The sequence below is a fragment of the Larus michahellis genome, chromosome 4 (genome assembly GCF_964199755.1).
Source record: "Larus michahellis chromosome 4, bLarMic1.1, whole genome shotgun sequence".
NCBI classification, from domain to species: domain Eukaryota; kingdom Metazoa; phylum Chordata; class Aves; order Charadriiformes; family Laridae; genus Larus; species Larus michahellis.
This window is the reverse complement of record NC_133899.1, coordinates 81,583,706-81,589,705: the sequence shown is the minus strand read 5'-3', so window position 1 is coordinate 81,589,705 and position 6,000 is coordinate 81,583,706.

Here is a 6,000-nt window from a genome sequence, read left to right as displayed (position 1 = left end):
TTCTCCGGTAAACTTTGCTGAAATTTTGTTCAGGATGGATGTAAAGAAGCTGCTAAGCTCCTTTATATAGCCATGAGCTCAATAGTCGCTCCACCCCACCAAAAAAAAGCACAAGTCACCCCCACCCCCTCCAGCCAGATGGCAGGGCTTGAGCAGATGCTAAACCCCATATTCAACCAGGTTTCCCAGCGGACAGAGGCTGAAAACAAGATTCGGCCATTAGCTGGTGGGAGCATATGCAAGTGGAACAGCAGGAGTAGAAATGCTGAGAGGAAGCAGTAAAGAAACCATCTCTGTACTACAGCCAGTGATATTAAGGTCCTGAGTAAGTGCCAAGGAGATAGAGCTTTTATAGAGCTTTTAGACCAATGGCTTATTTAAAAAAAACAACACAAAAAAACCCACCTTGAGCAGTGTGAAAAAAAAGAAAAAGCTCCCGTGCATGGTAATTCTGAGTTCAGAAGAACTTGTAATTTTTTGTAAAATAAACATCTCTTCAAAGGTACGGGACTCCCTCATCAATTCTTACTTTTAGCAGTTAACGCTGGCAGCAAGCTGAGAAAAAAGGGTGACAGTATCTCCTCAAGAAGAAATTACTGGGTACTGAAAAGCTCTTTAGTGAAGAAAGATGTAACAGGACCAAATATCTAACAGATGAAACTGAAGAATCACTGAAACAAATTCCCAGTGGCTGTAGTGAGTGCTCTATTTCTCAATGTCTTCTGACTGAGACTGGATGCTGTTCTGGAAGGTATGTTTTAGTAAAAACACAAGCTGTGCTTCAGTCAAACCAACAAGATTAGGGCTTTAATAAAAAATATGTGCATAAAACTTGAATTGCTGGTACTATACAGGATGTTGGACAAGATGATGTGATCATAAACTGCACAATGGTTTGGGTTTTGCTGTTTGCTTTCAAGTCAGATGTATCTGCTCCTGAAGGCTGTTCCCACAATGTGGAAGTCCAACTAATCCAGCCCAGAACCTGCATCAGGTTCCGTGAGATGCAGCGGAGCAAGAGTGTCTGTGGCTACAGCAGTCTTGTCTCCTCCTACCTCATGCACTGTTTTTCCAGCCTGTATACTTGTATTTGCAGATGCATCTATGTTTTTAGCTTTCCCTTATCACAATACGGAGTCCTCTCCAGCTCTGTAACTCTACCCCCTGCCAAACTGTGCAAAAAATATACTTCACGCAGGGAAAATGAAACAGAAAAAGACAGTTTCAAATTAGCCTCAGTGGCACATAGACACAGACAATCAATGTCGGACACTAGAAAATGGTGAGTTCTGTGTGCAAAAACATTGTATTCATGGCCCTTAGGGAAAGGAAAACGCCAAACTTATAAAGCCGCAGAACGGTGGATCTGCGACACCCTGGAGAGCCAAGCAGGAGACAGTAACCAGTACTTGCGGCACTAAGATGGCACTAAGAGTTTATGCGCTTTTCATGTTTTTAATTCAGTTGCACAACCACATAAGTTAAAAAATGCATTGATGAGAATCTGTTGTATTATTGTGAAATGAAAACTCATGCTGAAGATCACAGAATTGCTGCAAGTGAATACAGCATGTCAGCAGCATATCCAAGACAGCATGTCTTCAGAATAATGACTGTTACCACTGTGTTCTCCAAGAATGTTTTCTCTTTACATGCATTATGGGCATGGGTTTATTTTATTTTTGCAAGAAAACAAGTATGTCCTTTCCTTACCATTCCTTAAGTAGGACCCCAAGGGCATCTTATTTTTTATGATTGTTCCTAAAATGGCCACCTGTGGATCAAATGTAATGCATACTTTAAATATCGAGGAAGCAAATTTATAGAAAATCTAAGTATAAGGGATGTGCATCTATGATTTATTAGTGTTCGAGCGGATGCTTATTTTTAAAACACAAGCTTTCTAATGCAGTTTTTACAGGCAAGACACAGCAATAAACTGAAACTGTTCAGAAATAGCTGTGAAAATGTTCAAGCTGGGGACCAAGCAAAAATTTCTGAAACTTCATAGGAGTAAAAACGCTATTTAAGCTATAACTTTAGCCGTATTATTAAATATGTGTTCAAGTGAGGCTATGCAAGGCTTATGTAAGCTATATGTACATTTATCGAAGTATAATATTTCTTTCTGTTTAATAAGACAGAGAGTTCAAGTTAGTTCTGTTTAGAATAATTTTAGTCTTTATAATCATATCCTGATTCCATTTAAATTGATTAAATAACAATGAGTACAGTAGGACAGGACTAGGGTTTTATTATATTAAAAATTCACTAGAATAAATTTTCATCACTTAGGAAAAGCTTTTCATTTGCAAGGCACTACATACATGCATTAAGAATTTCAGTAATCTAGTAACATAGTATTCAGTTTATTAACTCATTCCAGTCTGTACAATTCTAGGCATTTCTCCCCGTAACACATCTGTGTTTAGAAGGCGTACCAGCGTGGCTCCTCGGCAGCAGATGTAACTGCCTATGAAGCGTTTCTAGAGTCCCGGCAGCCAGGAAGGCTGCGAGGCAGACAGGGATGGACAGGGCCGTGGTGAGGAGCCTCTGGTGTGCTCAGGGCTGCCCACACGCTTGGCCATCAATTCCTAATGCTACTGTGAGGTGACACCACAAGGCAGTACGTTGGGAAGCTCGGTTTCCTTCAAACACCTTAATTTGCCTGTGGGTATTTAGACTATGAAGTTTTTAACAGCTGCTGAGCAGCATGGATGTCATCGGTAGCAAGGAGTATGTATATGAGAGAGAAGAAGAATATGGAGGCAGCAAAAAGAAAAGAGAGGGAAAGAATGTCAGAGGTGGAAAAAAAGTGAGTGATACAGGGAAAGAAGGTATAAGAAAAGAGGCAGAGGTAAAAGGGATTAAGTTTTATGACTATTGTGCAATATGAATGACATCAAAATACTATGGAAACATTCATCCAAGGAAGAGAAATCAGTAAATATGACTGACCTCTAGTGATGACTGCAGTCTTAATTGCACATTTGGGATTTATTATATATTTATTATAAAAATGAAAACATATTTTGTTTTTGCTGGCATGGTACAATATTCTTTTTTCTTACTTTTCCAGCTTGTCAGATGTCCCTCTGTCCTTTCTAAACTTGAGGAGACAATTATGCATACTGCTAAGTCAATATAATGAATAATAGTTTATCTTTAAATAAAAGACTAAATTGAACCTTTTAAAGCTTTCCTGTTTAATTTTCATAAATAGCAAGTTCAAGATGACAGTAGTCCAATGCCAAACAGATACCCTTAAAATCCATTCTATGCCAAAATTTCAAGATTAAAATTTATGCCAGACAAGTAGGTATATTCTCTCTATTCCCTTCCCCATTTGATATGTAAACATTTTTTCTTTTAGAAAAGTAAAGTAAATGGAGAGTACGGTTACCACATTTCTGTGTGATACAGGGGAAGCAGGTAGATAGAAAAGAAGCCTTTTATGCAGGAAAAATGTAAAACCACTTCTGTTCCTTTATGGAATATAGAGCTGAAATAATCAGAACTGTGTTAAAAGCAGAGGCCCCACCCAGGGCAGCTGACGGATCAGACCTACGTGGCCAGGTCTGTTTCTTTGGGTCTTACTGCAAACAAAGGGGACTGCGTGTTGCTTGGTGAACTCTCTGTCTGCCTGAGAGGAAGCATAATAAAGGCATCAAAGAAATACCCAGAGGCAGGCAGGGAATTGCTTACAGCTGACTGGGAGAAAATCTAAGATTAGATACAGAGTTTATGAGCAGAAAATAAGCTGGAAAGTTTACTTATGAATACTGAAAGAAACATATGACCCCTTTCTGTTCGATTCCTGCTATGCTAATTGAAGCACAACTTTTCATACGTATTTTCTAAATAAATAGGATTTCATAAAGGTACCTTAACTCCTTCACCAAATTACTTTTCTATTAGTAATAGCTCTATCAATCATAAACCTTAGTTAGCTGCTTATGTTAAGAGAGTAAAAAATAACAAAATTAGAGCTGAAAAGCGTAGAGATCTGTATTTCATAGATACAGATAAATATCAGAATTTCAGTGTATTAAAAATAGATTTTTTGTTATAAGACCACATTCTTTTAATTTCCTTCTTTTACTTGCATTTTAGATGTTATCTGATTAGCACTTTTATTAGGTGTCTCATACTGTTTATTCTTTGCAAGTTTTTACAACTCAGTATTGCTGTCCAAATGGGATGAGTATGTTTTCTATTGGGTTATATTGTTTTAAATACCAGTGTTTTCTTATTTAACAAAAGGGGTTATAATGCTGAGGAACGGTAAACATAAGACCCATTCTGACCTGTATGTAAACTGCTAAAGAAATACAGATATTAAAATAAGTGATGAAATTGTTATTATTCAACATTACACACTACTTGTGAGCACACGTGTGGGTTTCGTGATGACCGTTGGTGCGCCACTATTTCTGTGCGCCACTATTTATGTGGAATAACAGGTGGGTGAGCTGGGGTGTGTACATGCTGGGTATCTGCCTGGGACATAAAAACGTAGAGGACACATAGCTTTATCTTAGCTTCTGCATGAGCAGCAGCCCAGAGGTATTAAGGTTATCTTTGACTGAGGCTAGCTGAGTTAGTACATAGCTGGCCCAGACACTCATACTCCTGTGGCTCCCAGGCTCTTGGTAGCCAACAGCTACATTAAAATTAGCTCAGTTAGCCTGGCCTGTGGGATAAACACACCTCACGATTGCTGCATGCTAATTCCAGTAGCTGCAACAGCAAAGCAGGGAATGTGTATGGAAACACAAGAATCATATCGCCAAGGCCCATGTCTTTGGCTGAACAGGACTCTGTGACTTTTCCATGCGTTTTGTGAAGTAACAAAGTGGAAAACACTTGCCCCTCATTTCACCTTTTGAAGGCACTTGAGTGATGCATGCAGGGCAACATCGTGTTCTCAGGGTAACAAAGAGCTGCGTCAGCTTCCTCCCTGTGTGCTTCTTGAATACGTTGGTTCCTGCTTGCCAGCGTTCTGCTGTTCTACTCCTGGCCTTTCCTGAGCAGGATTCCTCGCTTCAGCATGTGAAATGAATTTTCATTCATGTTTCTGCTGGATTGACAAGATAAAAAAATGAATTGCTACAGTTAAATCAAGCTGAAAGTTTAGTAAAGTATTTGCATGAAATTGTATCACCAGTACAGCAAGTAGTTCCGCATACAAAAGCAAACATGCTGGTTCAGCTACAATAAGGATTTCTACTGAATAATGGGATACCAGCTTTTTTTAGTTCTTATAAAACCATTTACCAGTCTTCCTGTGGATTCCTTTTATTTTTTCTGTACTAGCCTTGCCTATTCAGAAATTATTACATCATATTAATTAATAATGTTTTATACAAGAATCTGACATTTCTTTTCTGCAGTCATTGGCTGTAGCCTATTTTGTTGCAAGAAGCAGGCCAAAAGCTGATCCTGTAATCTGTCCACAGGCAAAAAGGAACTAGTGTTGTGTGCAGTAGAAAAAGTATGTGAATTTGCTTATCACAGATATTTGTAGATCTGCATTTCTGCATTCAGCGAAGCTGTTCCACAGGAAACTTGTCTAGAACTAGGAACATAATGTTGAAGATTGAAATGAACAGTTTTTCTTCATAGAACTGCCTTAGATGAAAACAGTCTACACTTATCACACCGTCCCCATTTAATCTCTAATCCTGATTAACAACTGACTCCGTGATGCTCATTTATTACGATAGTAAGTGCTATCAGTCATATTATAGCTTTTTCAATTAATTTAATAATTTCCCATAGGAATACACATACAGCAATTAATTTCTCAGAATGTTGGCAGCTTTTCTAAAATGTTTCAATTAAACACGTTCTGACCCCTTTGATGTTGCTCTGAATTTTAATTATCTTCCATTGCAGAATACTGGTTTAATGATGACCTGAATACATTTCTTAAAAACTAACTGCGTGTGTGGTTGCATATAGCAAGGGTGAAAGGTTTGTTCTTTGTGGATTGGTTAT